We start from the raw sequence: 22,638 nt of genomic DNA, 5'->3' as shown, positions 1-22,638 counted from the left end.
ATATTTCTTCTAATTTTTTTCCTTTTAAAAAAAAAAAAAAACCAAAGGTATGGGCCCGGAGAAATAGCACAGCGGTGTTTGCCTTACAAGCAGCTGATCCAGGACCTAAGGTAGTTGGTTCGAATCCCGGTGTCCCATATGGTCCCCTGTGCCTGCCAGGAGCTATTTCTGAGCAGACAGCCAGGAGTAACCCCTGAGCACCGCCGGGTGTGGCCCAAAAACAAAACAAAACAAAAAAAATCAAAGTTATTACCCCCTGCAAGTACTCAGGGGCCACCAGTGCTATCTATACCTGGTAGTTTGGGGATATGGGCAATACATGCCAGGGAACAAATCTAAGACTTTGCATGTGCTTGGCATGGGCTCTACCACTGATTTCTCTGCCTAGTCCCTACCTTTCTTTTCAAAACTGTAAGGGAGACTCTGTTGCCTTGCCTTGCCCAATTTCTAGGGGCTGTCTGGAGTCCTATTGTACATCTCCATCCTTGACTCCCTCTTTCCATTATCAGAAACTTTATGAGTACATTGGATCCATCTAAATACTCCAGGATAGACTCAGCACAGTGACTTTGAGTGCAAGCTTTGCAAGCACATGGTGAAAAGTTCAAATCTCCAGTATGCTCCATGTGGCAAGCTCAGTCCTTGTAGCACTGCTCTTTGAGCCTTGCAATGCTGCCATTGGTCATTCGCCTGCCACAATTTCTGATTACTCTGCCAGCTATGTGTGAGCACCACAAAAAGGGATGTGACACTCCCCTCCCCAGTCTGGACCACACCACAGCTGAAAAAGAGTGTGTGTGAGCAGCATGGTAACCCCTAGTGAGCTCCATATCCTTAACTCATGCATCTCAACTTAGAGTGGCTAAGTGGGATGGCCATAGCCTGATGTGTGACCCCTGACAAGCAGCACACCTAAGGTATGTGTGCAAGCAACCCCTGGTTATCACAATGATAAAGAGAAGGAGAAGTAGAACAATGATGGGAAAGTGGAAGAAGCAACCCCTTAATACTGTCTGGAGCCTTAGGTCAGCCTTCGAGAGAGGAGAGAGGGAATGTGGTAGGGTTGCCTGTCAGCGAGTCTGAGCAAAAATCTTGAGGTTGGTGGGGAGGTCCAAGTAGTTGGACCAAGAGAAATAGAGCTGAGACTGGAAAGAATGGGAACACACAGACCATGACTTTGCCTTCCTCTCAGGTCCCTGAGGTCACATGCCAGTCACATGCATCTTGGAAAGTGCATGGTCTTCATTTTTTATTTAATTTTAATTTTAACTTTGGACTTTGGGCTACACCCAGCAGTGCTCAGGGCCTACCCACATACTATCTTCCCAGCTTTGTCTTCTGTTTAAAATTTTCCTTCCCTTTCCTGATTTTTGCTGTTGTTATGATGACCAAGGGTCACACTTATTTGGTGGGACTGCTCACATATACAACTGTTTGCAGTGGCCATGTATTTTTTTTCTTAGTTTATTTTTTTTTATAAATTATCTTTATTTAAACACCTTGATTACAAATATAATTGTAGTTGTATGATTACAGTCATGTAAAGAACACCCCCTTCACCAGTGCAGGATTTCCACCACCAATTTCCCAGATCTATCTAATCCCCACCCCACCCACACCTGTACTCGAGACAGGCTTTCTTTTTCCCTCATTCATTCACATTGTTATGATAGTTTTCAGTGTAGTTATTTCTCTAACTGCACTCATCACTCTATGTGGTGAGCTTCATGTCATGAGCTGCACCTACTGAGAAGATAGGGGGAAATAAGGGTTGGGACTGAGGCAGTAAAATATTAGAAATGAGATTTGTAGGGCAGTATCAAGGTCACAATACAAGATGGATGTTATGGATATATAAAATATATGCATACAATACTATCAATAGGAAAACAAGGAGAAAAAAATTCCAGTGACTGTCCCAATATAAACCAGTACTAAAATGGCCCACCATCCTCCCAAAGTGCATTTCCATTAGTGTAGGGAGAGGTAGGGGGGAAGCCTGAGGACAACTAAGAGTCCACCTGAACCCACTTCTGGCCATCTGAGCTGGCACCCAGGGAAGGCCTGGAGTCAGGGGAAAAAGACAAGGACGGCTGGGGGCCTGCCAAGCCTCCCAGCACTCCCCAGGCCAGGGAGAAAGGCTCCGGTATGGGGCCTCCCCAAACCCCATACCTGGCAAGAGCTGGTCTCCAGAATCAAAGAGGAAACCAGAGGCCAGATGTCTGCCCACCCTCCTTCCCATGCACCTCCCCCCTGGAGTACAGAGGGGGGGAAGCCTGAGGACCACTAAGAGTCCACCTGAACCCACTTCTGCATTTTTAAGATATGCTCATACACTTTTGTTGTGGCACTGGGGGAAGATGTGTTGCTTGGCAACCTGTATATTTTCCCACGTCCCACTGGAGTGCAGAGCCAGGAAAAAGTCCTGAGCACACCTGGGTGTGGCATCCTCCAAATATAGGGGTCCTCAGGACCTCGATGCCAGACAAGCAAAAACTCCAAGATGGTTATAGATTTTTTTTTTGCATGGCACTTCCTTCTAAGGTAGATTTAACAAGAACTTAGAATAGAGATGAAGAAAAAAGAAAGAAGAAAGGGGAGGGGACAAGCCTAGGGTTGGTGCAGAAGCAGCGAAACTAAGGTTGAATGCAGTTGTTTGCCTTGGAGAAAACTCAGCTGAAAGCAAGGGCTGGAATGAAGTGAGGGTTACTAGGGGTCAGTCAGTTCCAATTACAACCTAACAGCAAATGAAATGTGTTAGGTGAGCCTTTTATATGTAAGGTAAACGCCAACCTTCTGGCCTTACTCAGGGCCTGAGAGAGAGGCCAGAATCCTCCAGGGAAGGAGAAGTAGAAAGGTACCTTGTTTTAATGCTCCTATTAGGGTTATAAATGGTGGGGGTGGTGATGGTGGGGGTGGAAAAAAGAGAAAGGCAAAAAGAAAAGCCAAAAAATATTTCCTTTGTGCTTTATTTAACAACAATAAAAGAAAGAAAGAAAATTCTTTCATTTTCTTCAAAAGCTTAAGAGACGCCACTTCGCAGTCAAACAATGAGCCTACACTGAGCCTGCGACTGAGGCCAGTCACTGCTTCCCTTACTATATGCAGGTGCATATATAAGCATATATAAGTGACTATAAGCAGTCACTGCTTCCCTTACTATATGCATGGTATTATCACCCCTCAGAGACTGTCCATCCCATCGGAGTAGAAGAACAGCTTATCCCTCTACCGGTGTAAAGTGGCCAAGGAGAACCAGAGACACCCCACCCCCATGCTGGGATAGCAAATGGCCCTCCTGAGGCAGGCTGAAAGCAAGCGTCTGGAACCAGACTGGCGAAAAGCAGCAACACCTTAAAGGTGTCTTTGGTCAGCACTTTTTTTTCAAAGTGAGGTATAAAATTGACAATCAACATTAGCTTCAGTTAAACAATCTAATGAGTTGATATTTGTATCTTACACAATAATCACCACAAATCTAGTTAACATTCATCACTTTTCATGGCTAAATATTTTTTTTTCTCATGGTGAAAACTATCTTTTAAAAAAAAAAAGATTTCGGAGAGATAGCACAGCGGTGTTTCCCTTGCAAACAGCCGCTCCAAGACCAAAAGGTGGTTGGTTCGAATCCCGGTGTCCCATATGGTCCCCCGTGCCTACCAGGAGCTATTTCTGAACAGACAGCCAGGAGTAACCCCTGAGCACCACAGGGTGTGGCCCAAAAACCAAAAAAAAAAAAAAAAAAAGATTTACTCATAGCAACTTTTTTAATGGTGATTTTATTTTATTTTTTTAATGTATTTGGTTTTTGAGCCACACTGGCTATGTTCAGGGTTGTTCCTGGTTTTGTGCTCAGGAATCACTCATGCCAGGCTCTGGGGATCATATCGACCATATTGGGATTCAGAGAATCAAACTCAGGTAGACCTCATACAAAGCAAATACCTACCTTTGATTGATTCTATCAATCCTGTCACTCATGACAACTTACAAGTATGCAATACAGTATTACTATGTCATTATGCTGCTTATTACAACCCCATATTTTCTTACTTTATGACTGGAATTTTCTAGATTTTTAAAAAAAATATTATCTTTGTCTACGGCCATACCACCCTGAATGCACCCAATCTCATCTGATCTCGGAAGCTAAGCAGGGTCGGGCCTGGTTAGTACTTGGATGGGAGACCTCCTGGGAATACCAGGTGCTGTAGGCTTAAAAAAGAAAAAAAATAGCATCTTTATTTAAGCACCTTTATTACAAACATGATTGTTGTTGGATTTCAGTCATTAAAAGAACACTCCCCTTCACCAGTGCAACATTCCCATAGGTGAGTGAGACTATTCTGTGTCTATCTTTCTTCCTCTGGCTTATTTCACTCAGCATAATAGATTCCATGTACATCCATGTATAAAAGAATTTCATGACTTCATCTCTCCTGATGGCTGCATAATATTCAATTGTGTATATGTACCACAGTTTCTTTAGCCATTCATCTGTTGAAGGGCATCTTGGTTGTTTCCAGAGTCTGGCTATTGTAATTAGCACTGCAATGAATATTGATGAGAGGAAGGCATTTTTGAACTGTATTTTTGTGTTCCTAGAGTATATTCCTAGGAGTGGTATAGCTGATCATATGGGAGCTCAATTTGTAGTTTTTTGAGAAATCCCACTGTACTAGATGGCATTCTCACTAGCAGTAAATGAGAGCTCCTTTCTCTCCACATCTCACCAGCACTGATTGTTCTTGTTCTTTGTAATGTGTGCCAATCTCTGTGGTGTAAGGTGGTACCTCATAGTTGTTTTGATTTGCATCTCCCTGATGATTAGTGATGATTAGTGGAACATTTTTTCATGTGCCTTTTGGCCATTTGTATTTCTTTGAGGAAGGGTTTGTTCATTTCTTCTCCCCATCTTTTGATGGGGTTAGATGTATATTTTCTTGTTAAATTCTGTCAGAACCTTGTATATTTTTGATATTGGCCCCTTATCTGATGGGCATTGGGTGAATAGTTTCTCCCATTCTGTGGGTGACTTTTGTATCCTAGTCACTATTTCTTTTGAGGTGCAGAAGCTTCTCAGCTTCATATAGTTCCATCTATTTATCTCTGCTTCCACTTGTTTGGACAGTGCTGTTTCCTCTTTGAAGATGCCTTTAGTCTCAATGTCATGTATGTGTTGTTCTATATACCTTATAGTTTTGGGTCTGACATCAAGGTCTTTAATCCATTTAGACATGGCCTTTGTGCATGGTGTTAGTGGAGGTCTGAGTTCACTTTTTTGCAAGTGGCTGACCAGTTGTGCCAATACCATTTGTTAAAGAGGCTTTCCTTGTGCCATTTTGCATTTCTTGCCCCATTATCAAAAATTAATTGATTGTATGTCTGGGGAACATTCTCTGAATACTAAAGTCTATTCCACTGATCTTAGAGTAGGTATTTATTTCAATACCATGCTTTTTTAATGACTATAGCTTTGTAATACAATTTAAAGTTGGGGAAAGTGATGTCTCCCATATTCAAGGGCTGATCTAGCTATTTGTGGGTGTTTATTGTTCCAAATGAGTTTTAGGAGTGTTTGATCCACATTTTGGGGTTTTTTTGGGAGGGGGTTGGTTTTGAATTTTTTACTTTTTTTGGTTTTAATTTTTGATCCACTTTTGTGAAGAAAGTCATGGGTTTCTTTAGAGGGTTGCATTAAATCTGTACAATGCTTTGGGAGTGTTGCCATTTTAATGATGTTAACCCTACCAATCTGAACAAGGTATGTGTCTCCATTTCCGCGTACCCTCTTTTATTTCTTGAAACAGAGTTTTGTAGTTTTCTCTGTAAAGGTCCTTCATCTCTTTAGTTAAGTTGACTCCAAGATATTTGAGTTTGTATGACACTAATGTGAAGGAGATTGTTTTTTGTTTTTTGTTTTTTTGTTTTTGTTTTTGTTTTCTTTTTGGTTTTTGGGCCACACCTGGCAGTGCTCAGGAGTTACTCCTGGCTGTCTGCTCAGAAACAGCTCCTGGCAGGCACGGGGGACCATATGGGACACTGGGATTTGAACCAACCACCTTTGGTCCTGGATCAGCTGCTTGCAAGGCAAACGCCGCTGTGCTATCTCTCCGGGCTCGGAGATTGTGTTTTAATGTCCATTTCTTCTCTATCATTATTGGTGTACAAGAAATCAATTGATTTTTGTGTTAATTTTGTAGCCTGCCATTTTGCTATATGAATCTATTGTTTCTTGAAGCTGAATCTTACAGTTTTTGACAATTTTATCTCTGTCACTCCACTCTGTCACCTGCTTAACACAACAATCTGTTCTAATAACAATCTATTCTCTATACTAATAATCTTGGTTTGACTTTTCCAAAATTCTACATATTAAGTGAGATTTTACTGTATTTCTCTTTCTCTTTTGGACTTCTTTAACTTAGTCTAAAGCCTTCAAGTTATTTCCATATAGCTGAAAGTGACATTTTATTCTTTTTAAGATCAAATAATGTTCCCTTGTGTAACATGTGTGTATGCATAAACATATATAATATATATATTTCTTCATCTATTGGTCAATGCTTAAGTTGTTCCCATAGGTTGGCTATTAAAAATAACATTTTAAGTTAGCCTTTTCATTTTCTTAGCATAAACACAGAGAAGTAAAATTGATGGTCATATGATAGTTCTATTTGTAATCTTTTGAGAAACCTCCATATAATCTTGCTATGTCTACCCCAATTTATTAACCACCAACAGTTCACATGGGTTTCCTTTTCTCCAATTCTTGCCAACATTTGTTATTTATTCTTTTTTTGCTGTACTTTTTAAAATATAATTTCATTAGCATTTAGTTTTAAGCCATCAAAATAAAGTATATTATTTCTGCTAAGGGGCAGGCTTGGGAATGGGTGGGAATCCAAGGACAATGGTGGAAGGAATTTTACTCTGGTAGTGGATTGGTATTGTAACATGGAAATGCAGAAACAAATATATTATAAGCAACTATATAAACCACAGTGTTGATATAAAAATTTTAATAGAAATTTTAATTGTGGTATATATGTACAATGGATACTCAGCTATAATAAAAATAAAATTATGAAATTAAAAAAGACATACGGAGGCCAACATGGCAGCACAGAGAGTAGGACATTTGGCTTGTTTGCTGTGAACCCTGATTCTATCACTGGCATCCCATAGGGATCCCACAGCCTTGTGGAGTAACTTTGGAATATAGAGCCAGAAGTAACATGTGAGAGCTGCAAGGTGTGGCCCAAAAACAAACAGACAAACAAACAACCAAAAAAATAAACCATACTAACATATGTGGTGATATCTTATTGTAGTTTTTATTTATATCTCCCTCTTGATTCCTGGTGACAAAGGATCTCCTTATGTATATGTTGGTCATTGGATGACTTCTTTGGAAAAATGTCTATTTTGATGTTCTGAACATTTTTTGTAAAGTACTTTATTTAAAGTATTACATAGTTGCTCATAATACATTTGTTTACAAGTAAGTGAAAATCAAATTACTTTTTAAAGAAGTACAATAAGAAAAATTTTGAAAAGTATTGTATCTCACAATGAGGTCATTAGGTCATTGTCAGAATGTCTACTAGTCTCTTTGCTATTAGTTGATCATTCTGTTACTTTTATTTCTGAACATTGGGTGGTTTCTAATCCACATTGACATCTAATTGGTGTGTTCCTATTGTGATAACAGTATTGAAAAAGTTGGAGTTGTCACAAGTATGCAGACATAGTATGTGAAATTCCAAACTGAATATTTTAGTTTTTTGGCTTCAGGCCTTCCAGAAATATAAGAAGACCAAGTGTGGGGGCATGCTGTGTGTAGAGGATGCCTGAACTCACTAAAAAAAAAAAAAAAAAAAAAAAAGTCCTGGTGACGATAAGCTCCAATATCAGCATACCTGGGGTTTCAGTCAGTTTTGACATCTATGTAGAGACCAGTGGTTAAGTGGTGAAACTGGGCCATTGGTAAAGCAGAGATTTGGTGGTGGTGGGTTCTGTAGACGTGGCTTCTACAGGAAGGAGGTTTATCCCTCCTTCTCCTCCTGAGATTGCCAACTTTCAGCTGTGCAGCCAAGTGTAACAATGATGTTTTACATTTCTTTTGAGAATAGAGTGGCTCTATAGAGCTGGGCAAATGCAGACATGGATAATCTTCATATTTTAAAACTTATCATTGTGTTATGTGCATTTTTATATTTGTTGGATATTAACCCCTTGTCAGAATATGATTGCAATATTTTTTTCCTTTCAGTAAGTAGAATAACTTTTCATTTTATGTGTGGAAACTTTTTAGTTTGGTGTTTTCTCACTTATTTATTTTTATTTTGTGCCTTCACTTTTGGTATTAGATCTAAAAATTCATCAGCAAATCAACTGTCATGAAACAAGACATTTATGTTTCTTCTAGGAGTTTTATGGTTTGAGATCTTACATCCAATTTTTCAATCAATGTGTGTGTATGTAAAAGACAGTCCAGTTCCAACTGAACTGAATTTATGACACTTATAATCAAAGAAATCCTACTTAATTTGGCTGTAGGTGCAATGAAGCTTATATTTCTGGAGCGATATGAAAACTGTACTCCTGAAATTTGTATTGTATTATAAACTAATAGGAAATAACAATTTAATTAAAAACAGACAAAAATATTCTACAAAATACAGGGGCTGGAGTAATAGTAGAGTAGATAAGGCATTTGCTTAGCACATAATCACCAAGGTTCAATACCCCTTATCTCACGTGGTCCCTGAGCCTTCCAGGAGCAATTTCTGAGTGCCGAACCAAAAGCTGTGGCCCAGAAACCACAAAACAAAGCAAAACAAAAAAATTTCTACAAAATTTAGCGTCTTGTTGTTTTGTTTGTTTGTTTGTTTGTTTGGGGGTCACATCCGGCAGCTCTCAGGGGCTACTCCCGACTCTATGCTCAGAAATCGTCCCCGGTAGGCGAGGGGGATTATAAGGGATATCTGGATTCGAACCACCATCCTTCTGCATGTAAGGCAAACCAAGGCAAACGCTCTATCGCTATGCTATCCCTCCGGCCCAAAATTCAGCGTCTTGATCCTATTTAAAGGATTGTGTACAATGCCAGGGGTCAAATCCAGCTCAGCCGTGCGCAAGTGTATAATCGCTGTACAGTTTATGTGGCCCCTAAAAATGTAAGTTTTGTTTTTCTAAAGGAAGCCTTCTCTTGGAAAAGAATTGTCTTTCAGTTATTAAATCCCTCTAATTTCTACCATAATCAATGACACTTTTCCAATGAGCTTTCCCACATAAATATATAAAGTCTAGTTTACTATTAAGTAACCTAGCCATTACCTCTGATTAAAAGTATACGGGGGGTGGGGGGCGGCGAGGTGGCACTAGAGGTAAGGTGTCTGCCTTGCAAGCGCTAGCCAAGGAAGGACCGCCATTCGATCCCCGGCGTCCCATATGGCTCCCCCAAGCCAGGGGCAATTTCTGAGCGCTTAGCCAGGAGTAACCCCTGACCAAACAGGTGTGGCCCGAAAAACCAAAAAAAGAAAAAAAAAATCTCAGAGCCATTATATGGGGCCGGAGAGATAGCACAGCGGCGTTTGCCTTGCAAGCATAAGATCCAGGAACTAAGGTGGTTGGTTCGAATCCCGGTGTCCCATATGGTCCCCCGTGCCTGCCAGGAGCTATTTCTGAGCAGACAGCCAGGAGTAACCCCTGAGGGCCGCCGGGTGTGGCCCACCCCCCCAAAAAAAAAGTATATCCGGGGGTTTATCCCCCCAGAAAATATAAATAAAAAGTATACCCTAGATCAGTGGTCTGCAAGCCGCGGCTCGCGAACCACATGTGGCTCTTTACACTTTTAATGTGGCTCTCCTGTGTGCCGGGCAGCCGCTCCAGGAGTCAAGACTCTGCTCCTATCCTCTGTCAGTGCGCCCCTGTGTGCAGCTCCTGCGGCCAGCACCAAGAGTGTAAGTTGATACCCAGTATCAACCCTAAACAAAGGTGTTCTCCCAAAGTCATCCTTTCTTAAACCTCTTCCTTTGATATGGAAAAGCCCACTGAATAAGTACTTTTGTTTCTTTCTCTTTACCTGAAGCCTCCTGGTATTGGGAATTGGTTTTAATAAAGAAAGAGGTGTTCGAGCTTTTTGGACTCGAGACAGAGAGTACAAGGTAAAAGGTCATGAACTCCATGATCATCCTTTCCTGGCTAATTTGGTTTATTATTTCTTTTCTGTTACCCTGCTTCTTCAGACCAGGTTGGGTGGGGTTTAGAAATACAGTGCCTGGAGCGATCTTTAAACACATATTTTATTTTGCACAAGAGTGGGCATCTTCCATGAAGAGATTCACAACCCAGAGTTTTCTTTTTCGTGGATTCTCATGTTCAGAGTACTCATGATTAAAGTTGTGAGCTAATGCCCTTAAATGCTGTTTTTCATATTGATTATGACTTTCTGTATAATATAAGTGCCAATCAGAAATTTTTTGCAAGAGTGGAAACATTTCAATATATCCTTCTCGGACACAGCTATCCCAGAATCAGATTCTTTTTTGAACACATCCATCTTATGTCTCACTGTAAAAACTACTTGTGAAACTCCCCTGCAGAGAAATATTAAATTCATAGAGAAAATGAAATATGTCTGCCAAATACACAAACTTAGCTACCCATTCCTTGTCCAACTGGGGCTGTACAAAGTCAGAGTTCTGCACTCACAGGAACTGCACTACTTCTTCTCTCTTGCCAACAAGGCAAGAGAACACTCTTCCCCTGAACAGCCACTTCACTTCTTCATATAGAAAATGCTAGTAGTGGGCATACTCTCACCCAGGGTGGTGAATAGCCTGGATTTGATCACAATTGTGAATTTCACAAATTATCTTTACTGTCATCTGTCACAGAGTTTAGTTCAGCAGGGAGTTTTTTTTAATCCAGCCTATCATACAATGAGTGGATACAATGTACGGGTGTGCAACTTCTGTTTCTTGTTACTACACAAAAGCACTGAGCCATGCACAGTGCATCATCTGTACATACATCAACACATCAGATTATTATTCTGAGTGAAATGAGTCAGAAGGAGAGGTGCAGACACAGAATAATAATTTGTGGCATATAAGAATAATAAATGGCAATATGGTAATAATATCTAGAGAAAATAGGGATGAGGGACAGGAGGACTAGTCCATGATAGGAAGCTTGCCATAAAAAGTGGTGAGTTCAGTTAGCATAGAGAAAGATACATTATGACATTGATAGTTGGAACATATCACTCTGGACAAGAACTGGATGCTGAAAATGGATAAGTGACATGCATGGTACCCTTTAATTAACAATATTGCAAAACACGGTGTCATAAAGAAAATTTTGCAAACTTTGGTGTCATAAAGGAAAAGAGAGAGAGAAAAAAGCAAAATGCCTGCCCCTGACATAGGCAGAGGAGGGTGAAGGGGAAGAAAACAAGGGACATTGATGGGGGAAGTGCACTGGTGAAGGGTGATATACATTCTATGATTGAAACTCAAGTATGAATAATTTTGTAACAAATATGCTTAAAAATTATTTTTAAAATGTTTCAGGCACTCTATTATAATTCCTTTATGATATATCATATGCCTTTAATAAAGTGCCATTTTTGTTTTTGTGTGTATTTTAGTTTGGTTTCTTGCAGCACACACTAAAGTGTCAATAGATTTTTTTCCTTTCAGTGAAGTCACTACTTTTCTCTGGAACACTGTCCTTGCTTTTTAAAGATTGTTAAAAGGTTTTTCTCTTTTACCTTTTCATCTATATTGTAGGGTTTCAAATTTTCAGCACATTTTGGTTATCAAGAGGAAACATTTTGAAACGTTTTTGCTTACTTATTATCAGAAATCAAAGCAGTTTTCCTCGAGAAGGGTCTTCACTATCCAGAATTAGTGGATTCAAAAACTGTATTTCATGGTGAATGTTACTTCACATCTAAATCAGCTTAATCATAACTACAGGGGAAAGAAAACACAATTTTTTCGATGTTAGAAGAATAAGTTATTTTGTTTGAAAACAAATTATCTGTTTTTGCTCAAGATTTTGACAGAGAAACTTTGATTCACCTTCCAAGCCTGTTGAAACACTGCCAAGAAAATAATTCTGATATTGACATTACTTATTTTAAAACAGCACTTTTAAATATGAGGGAAGCTTTTCTCAAGAGGTTTCAGGATTTCAGAAACAGCAAAGCGATGTTGGCCTTTGTTAAGAAAACCTCTGGATGCCACTGTAACGGAATTAAATTTTTCTCCCTTTAATATCGACATTGGCAACTTTGAAACGCAATTTCTGGATTTAAAAAACAAAGAACTGTGGAGCTCAAAATTTGAATGTCTTTGTGCTAATTTAGAAAGATTGGAGAAACACAAATGTAAACTTAGTTCACAGCACAAGTGGTCTGCTTTGAAAGACCTGAAGAAGGAAGATATGTTCATTTTTAACACCTGGAATAGTATTCATGACTCATATAATAAACTAAAAAGCTAGCGTATGCTGTTCTTTCCTTGTTCGGGTCTACTTATTTATGTGAGCAATCATTTTCAAGCATGAATCTTATCAAGAGTATATTGAGAAATCATCTCATCAATGAGAACCTGGAATTGTGCCTAAAATTTAAAACAACAACATACAAACCTGACTTACTCAAACTATCCAAGGAAATGCAAGGTCAATGTTCACATTAGTGTTTGTGACTTTGTCAGTCATTGTCAGGATGTAATTTTTCTCTACATTGTAAGGCAAATTTTATGGAATTTAACGTTATCGATAAATAATATTATTCTAAAGTTTTTGTTTTACTTGTTGTGTTATTTGAAACTAAAAATAGTGGAAAACCGGCAAGGCTTTGCAAAAGCTGGCTCCCTGTGTGTGACACCAGGCGGGGAAAATCCTCGAAAGTACACCGGCCAAGTGGGGCCCAACTGTGAAAAACTGTGAGTGTGACCTGTCTATGTCTGTCTACTGTCCTCTTGCGTGAAACTCTTGCGAGTGGGGCAAAAAGAGGCTCCAGCGGAGCACGGCCGCTCAGCTTCGCTACGCGGCCGTGCACTCTTTCTAAGGAAAGAACACCATTGCAACAAGAAGGAAAAATCACACTAAGAACGGCGCTATAACACAGAAACAAACATTTCTCTCCAGACTGTCTTCTCTGTTGCATACTCGGGCCTAAGATTTGACCCAGTGTGAGGCTTCATCCATGGAGGACTCCCCTCCCTTAGAGGCAAGTCAGCCCATCCAGAAAGGGAGGAGCCAGAGGAGTGTGCTGCCTGCATCATATAGACAATGAATACCACCACAACACGTAGAAAAACCCACAATACAAGTGTGACAATGGGGAAACAACGCAGGCCAGCATCAGACATAGAGAATGAAGATGACAATTCTGAAGACCAGATAATGACCAAACAACTAATCAACCTCTCAGATAAGGACTTTAGACTAGCAATATGGAAGATGCTCAAAGACCTCCAAGAAACCATGGATTGAGTTGAACAGAACACTAATAAGAACCAAGAAAATATGAAGACAGAAATCACAAAACTCCAAACTAAAATAACATGTCAACTAACAGGACTAAAAAAGTCAGTAAACAAAGTGAATGACAAAATGGAAAAGCTCTGGGACAGGGTATCAGAAGCTGAGAATAGACTTGGTGCTGTGGAAGATGAGATAAATAACAATTCCATACAGCAGGAGAGATTGGACAAAAAACTTAAAGCAAATGAGCAGACAATGGAAAAATTAGTCAAAGAATGGGAACAGATGAAAATAGAAGTCTATGATAAGCTCAACAGAAACAACTTAAGAATCATTGGAGTCCCAGAGACCCAGGAAGAAAATTTCCAGGAAGAATCAACGGTAAAGAACATCATTAAAGAGAAACTTCCAGAGCTAAAGAATACATGTGATCAAATCCTGCATGCCCGAAGAGTACCAACCAAAAGAGACCCCAGAAAAACCACCCCAAGACACATCCTAGTCACAATGACAAATCCCACAGATAGAGACAGAATTCTGAAAACAGCAAGATCAAAAGGGGAAATCACATTCAAGCAAGCTTCCCTGAGATTTACAGCAGACCTGTCACCAGAAACACTCAATGCCAGAAAGCAGTGGTGGGATAGTGAGACAAGACTGAATGAAATGAATGCTTCACCCAGAATACTATACCCAGCAAAACTCACTTTCCGGTTTGACGGAAGAATACATGGTTTCACAGACAAAAAACAGCTCAGAAACTTCACAGACACAAAACCAGTCTTAAGAGAAAAACTGAAAGACCTAATCTAAGACAAGACTACCCAAAAGACACACCAAATTTTGAAATAAAGATGGCGTTAAATCCCAGGACAATTCTTTCTCTCAACGTCAATGGACTAAATGCACCAGTTAAGAGACACAGAGTGGCTAAATGGATCAAAAAACTCAATCCAACCTTCTGCTGCCTACAAGAAACGCACCTGAATAGTCAGAACAAACATAGACTCAAAATAAAAGGCTGGAGAAAAATTATCCAAGCAAACAACACCCATAAAAAAGCTGGAGTGGCCATACTAATATCAGATAATGCAAACTTTATACTCAGGAAGGTTGTAAGGGACAAAGACGGACATTTTATATTAATCAAGAGGTATGTAGAGCAGGAAGAATTCACTCTCCTAAACATATATGCACCGAATGAGGGGCCAGCAAAATATTTAATACAACTGTTGACAAATCTGAAAAATAATATCAACAACAACACAATAATTGTGGGGGACCTTAACACGGCTTTGTCAACACTGGATAGGTCAACCAGACTGAAACCCAACAAGAATATAATAGACCTGAGGAGAGAAATGGAAGAAAGAGGCCTAGTGGATATATATATATATATATATATATATATATAGGACACTCCATCCCCAGAAACCTGGATACACATTCTTCTCCAATGTACATGGGACATTCTCCAGGATAGACTACATGCTGGCACATAAAACATACCTCCATAATATCAAGAGGATAGAAATTTTGCAGAATACCTTCGCTGACCACAAGGCTCTGAAATTATTTGTGAACTCCAAAGGGACTCAGAAGAAACACTTTAACACCTGGAAGTTAAACAGCCTCATGCTCAATAACCAGTGGATCCGAGATGAAATCAAGGAAGAAATCAAAAGGTTCCTGGAAACAAATGACAATAAAGACACAAACTATCAGAACATATGGGACACAGCAAAAGCAGTACTGAGAGGAAAATTTATAGCTTTGCAAGCACACATCAGGAAGGAAGAAGGAGCTTACCTGAATAGCTTAATGACACAGCTAATAGAACTAGAAAATGCTCAACAAAAGGACCCAAGAATAGGAAGACAGAAGGAAATAACAAAGCTGAGAGCAGAAATCAACAAAGTGGAAACTCAAAAAACAATCCGAAAGATCAACGAAAGCAGAAGCTGGTTCTTTGAAAAAATAAACAAGATTGATAGACCACTGGCAAACCTAACAAAGAAAGAGAGAGAGAGAAACTTGTTAACTCGTATCAGGAATGAAAAAGGAGAGATCACTACTGATATGACAGAGATTCAAAGGGTAATCAGAAATTACTATGAAAAACTCTACGCCACTAAAAATGAGAACCTGGAAGAAATGGATAAATTCTTGGACTCTTATAATCTTCCACAGTTGAAGGAAGAGGATGTAGCATATCTAAACACCCCCATCACCATTGATGAAATTAAAACAGTAATCAAATGTCTGCCGAAAAACAAAAGCCCAGATCCAGATGGATTCACTAATGAATTCTTTTTTTTTTTTTTTTTTTTTTGTGGTTTTTGGGTCACACCCGGCAGTGCTCAGGGGTTATTCCTGGCTCCAGGCTCAGAAATTGCTCCTGGCAGGCACGGGAGGACCATATATGGGACGCCGGGATTCGAACCGATGACCTCCTGCATGAGAGGCAAACGCCTTACCTCCATGCTATCTCTCCGGCCCCTCACTAATGAATTCTATCAAACTTTCCAAGAGGAACTACTGCCAATCTTGGCAAGACTCTTTCATGAAATTGAACAAACAGAAACACTTCCAAATAGCTTTTATGAAGCCAACATCACCTTGATACCTAAACCAGACAGAGATGCTACCAAAAAAGAAAATTACAGACCAATATCACTGATGAATGCAGATGCAAAGATCCTCAACAAAATCCTGGCAAATAGGATTCAATGCCTCGTTAAAAAGATCATCCACTACGATCAAGTAGGTTTCATCCCAGGAATGCAAGGCTGGTTTAACATCCGTAAATCTATCAACATAATACACAACATCAATAACAAGAAAAATAAAAACCACATGATCATATCAATAGATGCAGAGAAAGCATTTGATAAGGTCCAACACCCATTCTTGATCAAAACTCTCAGCAAGATGGGAATGGAGGGAACCTTTCTCAATATAGTGAAGGCCATCTACCACAAGCCAGTGGCAAATATTATCCTCAATGGAGAAAAACTGAAAGCCTTCCCTCTAAATTCTGGCACAAGACAAGGCTGTCCTCTCTCACCACTCCTATTCAACATAGCACTGGAAGTACTTGCTATAGCGATTAGGCAAGAAAAGGATATCAAGGGAATCCAGATAGGAAAGGAAGAAGTCAAGCTCTCACTGTTTGCAGATGACATGATACTCTACTTAGAAAACCCTAAAGACTCTATCAAAAAGCTTCTAGAAACAATAGACTCATATAGCAAGGTGGCAGGCTACAAAATTAACACACAAAAATCAATGGCCTTTCTATACACCAATAGTAATAAGGATGAAATGGACATTAAGAAAACAACCCCAGGGCCGGAGAGATAGCATGAAGGTAAGGCGTTTGCCTTTCATGCAGGAGGTCTTCGGTTCGAATCCCGGCGTCCCATATGGTCCCCTGTGCCTGCCAGGAGCAATTTCTGAGCCTGGAGCCAGGAATAACCCCTGAGCACTGCCGGGTGTGACCCAAAAACCACAAAAAAAAAAAAAAAAAAATTAAAAAAAAAAAAAAAAAAAAAAAAAAAAAAAAAAAGAAAACAACCCCATTCACAATAGTGCCACACAAACTCAAATATCTTGGAATCAACTTGACTAAATATGTGAAGGACCTGTACAAGGAAAACTATAAAACTCTGCTCCAAGAAATAAGAGAGGACACACGGAAATGGAAACGCATACCCTGCTCATGGATTGGCAGGATTAACATCATCAAAATGGCAATTCTCCCCAAGACATTATACAGATTTAATGCGATCCCTCTAAAGATACCCATGACATTCTTCAAAGAAGTGGATCAGACACTTTTGAAATTCATTTGGAACAATAAACACCCTCGAATAGCTAAAGCAATCATTGGGAAAAAGAATATGGGAGGAATTACTTTCCCCAACTTTAAACTGTACTACAAAGCAACAGTTATCAAAACAGCATGGTATTGGAATAAGGATAGGTCCTCAGATCAGTGGAATAGGCTTGAATACTCAGAAAATGTTCCCCAGACATACAACCACCTAATTTTTGATAAAGGAGCAGGAAATCCTAAATGGAGCAGGGAAAGCCTCTTCAACAAGTGGTGTTGGCACAATTGGATAGCCACTTGCAAAAAATTGAACTTAGACCCCCAGCTGACATCATGTACGAAGGTAAAATCCAAATGGATTAAAGACCTCGATATCAGCCCCAAAACCATAAGATATATAGAACAGCACATAGGCAAAACACTCCAGGACATTACAGGCATCTTCAAGGAGGAAACTGCACTCTCCAAGCAAGTGAAAGCAGAGATTAACAGATGGGAATATATTAAGCTGAGAAGCTTCTGCACCTCAAAGGAAATAGTGCCCAGGATACAAGAGCCACCCACTGAGTGGGAGAAACTATTCACCCAATACCCATCAGATAAGGGGCTAATCTCCAAAATATACAAGGCACTGACAGAACTTTACAAGAAAAAACATCTAACCCCATCAAAAAATGGGGAGAAGAAATGAACAGACACTTTGACAAAGAAGAAATACACATGGCCAAAAGACACATGAAAAAATGTTCCACATCACTAATCATCAGGGAGATGCAAATCAAAACAACGATGAGATACCACCTCACACCCCAGAGAATGGCACACATCACAAAGAATGAGAATAAACAGTGTTGGCGGGGATGTGGAGAGAAAGGAACTCTTATCCACTGCTGGTGGGAATGCCGTCTAGTTCAACCTTTATGGAAAGCGATATGGAGATTCCTCCAAAAACTGGAAATCGAGCTCCCATACGATCCAGCTATACCACTCCTAGGAATATACCCTAGGAACACAAAAATACAATACAAAAACCCCTTCCTTACACCTATATTCATTGCAGCACTATTTACCATAGCAAGACTCTGGAAACAACCAAGATGCCCTTCAACAGACGAATGGCTAAAGAAACTGTGGTACATATACACAATGGAATATTATGCAGCTGTCAGGAGAGATGAAGTCATGAAATTTTCCTATACATGGATGTACACGGAATCTATTATGCTGAGTGAAATAAGTCAGAGAGAGAGAGAAAAACGCAGAATGGTCTCACTCATCTATGGGTTTTAAGAAAAATGAAAGACACCCTTGTAATAATAATTTTCAGACACAAAAGAGAAAAGAGCTGGAAGTTCCAGCTCACCTCAGGAAGCTCACCACAAAGAGTGATGAGTTTAGTTAGGGAAATAACTACATTTTGAACTGTCCTAATAACGAGAATGTATGAGGAAAATGGAGAGCCTGTCTAGAGTACAGGCGGGGGTCGGGTGGGGAGAAGGGAGACTTGGGACATTGGTGATGGGAATGTTGCACTGGTGATGGGTGGTGTTCTTTACATGACTGAAACCCAAACACAATCATGTATGTAATTAAGGTGTTTAAATAAATTTAAAAAAATTAAAAAAAAAGAAAGAAACTAAAAATAGTGTCGCATCCTATGTATTTTCAGTTTTAAAAATGTGGCTCTCAGGGCTGGAGAGATAGCATGGAGGTAAGGCATTTGCCTTTCATGCAGAAGGTCTGTGCTTCAAATCCCAGCAACCCGTATGGTCTCCTGAGCCTACCAGGAGTGATTTCTGAGCATAGAGCCAGGAGTAACCCCTGAGCGCTGCCAAAAAGAAAAAAAAAAAAAGAAAAAGAAAAAATGTGGCTCTCAAAATAAATTTCAATCGTGGTTTTAAAAGGCGAGATTTGGCTCAGTTGAAAAAAAAGGTTGCCAACCACTGCCCTAGATGAAACTTCTCCATTAGCTACATTGAGAAAAGTATTGACACATTTACATTGAATAATTCCTTTATTTTAATCCCTTATCATCAATCTGTCATGTTTCCAAAAGAAGAAAATATTAATCTCTTCCTTTCCTTTACCCCTGTTTTGGCTTTACAGCCTTCCATAAAGAAATAAGCCCTTCTTTTCACAGTTCTTTGTCAAAAAGTTGACAGGTAGAGAGATAGCTACTCTTTTTTTTCTTTTTTGTTTTAAGGATAAAAGTATCCAAAGCCAGATCATTAAAGGGGTTGGACTGTGGCCACTCCTAAGGTTATTATTAATGCTACGAGGACCCAAAAGTTTGTGTTTTTTAAATAATTTCTTTATTTAAGCACTGTGGTTACAAAAATGTTCATAATTGGGTTTAATCATAGAATGTACACACACACACTCCTTCACCAATGTAACTTTTTTGCCCCCAGTGTTCCCCATTTCCCACTTCTCCCACCTCCTGCCCGTCTTCAGGACAGGCATTCTATTTTTCTTTCTTACATTGATTGTCCTAGTCATTATTAGTACAGTTATTTCTCTAAATGTGCTTACCACTCTTTGTGGTAAGCTTCATATCATGGGCTGGTCCTTTCAGCCCTCATCTCTATTGTCTCTGGGTATTATTACTATACTGTCTTTTATTTTTCTTAAATCCCATAGATGAGGGAGACTATTCTGTCTATCTCTGTCCTACTGACTCATTTCACTTAGAATAATAATTTCTATGTCCATCCATGTATAAATAAATTTTATGACTTCATTTTTTCCCCTAACAACTGTGTAGCTGTGATACATACATTGTCTCGAGGTACCTCAGCTTCTTATCATGAATCAAGCAACTGCCCATCCTGGGTCAGCCATGTGCAAGGCAAACCTACTGCTGTGCTATCTCTCTGGCTCTATGTACCTGAGTTTCTTTAGCCACTCATTTGTTGTCTGGCACCTGGGTTGTTTTTAGATTCTGGCTATTGTAAATAGTGCTGCAATGAACATAGGCATACAGAGTGCATATTTGTGTTATGTTTTTATGTTCCTAAGGTATATCCCTATTGCTGGATCATATCAGAGCTCAATTTCTAGTTTTTGAGGAATATCCAAATTGTTTTCCAAAAAGGCTGGACTAGATGGCATTCCCACCAAAAGTGATGAGAGTTCTTTTCTCCTCGCATCCATGCCAGCACTGGTTGTTCTTGTTCTTTGTGATATGTACCAGTCTCTGTGGCATGAAATGGTACCCCATTGTTGTTTTATATGCATCTCCCTGGTGATTAGTGAAGTGGAGCATTTTTTTCATGTGCCTCTTTGCCATCTATATTTTTTCTTTGAGGAAATGTCTGTTCATTTCTTCTCTTCTTTTTTTTTTGATGAAGTTAGATTTTTTTTTTGTTAAGTTCTGTCAGTACCTTGTATATCTTAGATATGGGAGGGCCCAAAAGTTCTGTTGGCAAGCAGGGTCATCCAGTGTGGTTTGGAGGACCATGCACTATCTGGAATCAATTTCTGCATGCCAGACATGCAATCTAGCCCTTTAAGGCTATTTAGTCCTTTGGGCTATCTCCCTAGTCCAGTTTTTATTTTAGAAAAATATCCTAATAGACTGGCTTTATTACAAACAATGAGGTTTCTTTCGGATAAATCAGAATCAGCAAAGAGTTTAAGAGAATGCCTGTGCTCCCCACGATAAATTTTAAACACAGAAAAGTGTCATCTTCCTCTACTGTATAGAATGGCAAGACTGCAGAAGGAATCTATCCATCTTGGTGGATGGATGGTGGAATTTGGGTACAATGGTGTATTGTTATCCTAGAACTTTCCTAACAAAGAAGGAAGAATCTTAAACAACAAAGAACAATAACTAGTTTAATAACAGAAGCATACTCTCTCTACAACTAGAGGCTAGAAGACCAAGATGCAGATACTGGCAAGTCTGCTTCTTCCTGAGCCTCTGAGGAAGACATTTATTCCATCCAAACTTTTAGATGGGCCATTTCCTTTGGTTTGAGAGCTATACCTAGAAGTCCACAGGGTCCATATGTGGTGTCCAAATTGAACCTATGTAAGCCACATGCAAGGCAAGTGATAGGACACTTGTTCAGCCCAGATGAGCCTTTTTCTGTGGCATCTCTTAATACCGCTCTGCTCTGACTGCCCATCTGTGTAGAAATGTTTTATTTTCAAAACAACCCAGTGGTATTAGATGAGAGTCCATACTTATGACCTTATTTTAGCTTCATTTCATCTGTCAGGACTTTGTGTCAAATTTAGATTATATTTGGGGTTCTGGAGATTCACATTCCAACATATCTTTTTTGGGGGGCATAATTCAAAATATAATAGTTGGAGAAGAGAAGGGTAGCTGATGAGAATGTTTCTAGGAAGGGAGGGAAATAGCAAGGATTAATTAAAATAGTAGTTGCAATTTAAATATTCATTTACAATAAGCACATTCTTTTTTTTGGGGGGGGGGTTTGGTTTTTGGGTCACACCCGGCGGTGCTCAGGGATTATTCCTGGCTCCATGCTCAGAAATTGCTCCTGGCAGGCACGGGGGACCATATGGGACGCCAGGATTCGAACTGATGACCTTCTGCATGAAAGGCAAACGCCTTACCTCCATGCTATCTCTCCGGCCCCCAATAAGCACATTCTTGACAAAAGCCAATGCCAGAGATAAATTATTGAAAACAGAAAGATCCAAGAAGAAATTTGCATACAAAGCAGCTCATATAAGAGTCACAGAAGATCTGTTGAGTGAAATTACTGACCAAAAGAAAATATTGGGATATAATTTTTAAAACTCAGTGAAATAAACACTTCACCAATAATACTCTGTCCACCTAGATCATCACTCAGATTTGAAGGAATGACATGAAAACTCGTGGACAAATGACATTGTGCACTTGAAATACACACATTTAGAAAATAATACCTATATATTCCCACCTTCATTTGTTTTGAGGTGGTCACACCTAGCAGTGCTTAAGACTGGAACACTCCTAGCAGTGCACAGAGAACCATATGGGATGCCAGGGATCAAATCTGGGCTGGCCACATGCAAAGGAAGAACCCTTTTATTCCCAACTTTAATTTAAAATTAAAACTCTGACATTAGCCAGAGACATAGGCAACTAGGAAACATCCAAGTTGCACATCAACTTGAGTTCCTCTTCTACCCAGGGTTCCCTGAATATCTCCAGGAGTGATCCCAGGAGAAAGCCCTGAGCACCACCAGATGCCTTATAAGAACAACACTCAATAGTGGTGCTGGGGCTGATGAGATTTCCTTTAGCTTTCTCATTGGGGGGAGGGAGGTAA

General features: G+C 39.6%; 1 non-coding gene across 1 annotated transcript; it reads left to right on the top strand.

Annotated features, from left to right (window-relative positions):
- Positions 1–4,098: 4,098 nt before the first annotated feature.
- On the top strand, positions 4,099–4,217 carry LOC126009693 (5S ribosomal RNA). The gene has a single exon (XR_007495911.1). It is a non-coding gene; the product is annotated as a 5S ribosomal RNA (ribosomal RNA).
- The last annotated feature ends 18,421 nt before the right edge of the window (positions 4,218–22,638 follow it).

The sequence above is a fragment of the Suncus etruscus genome, chromosome 5 (genome assembly GCF_024139225.1).
Source record: "Suncus etruscus isolate mSunEtr1 chromosome 5, mSunEtr1.pri.cur, whole genome shotgun sequence".
Classification (NCBI taxonomy): Eukaryota; Metazoa; Chordata; class Mammalia; order Eulipotyphla; family Soricidae; genus Suncus; species Suncus etruscus.
This window is presented reverse-complemented; position numbering and strand designations above follow the sequence as displayed.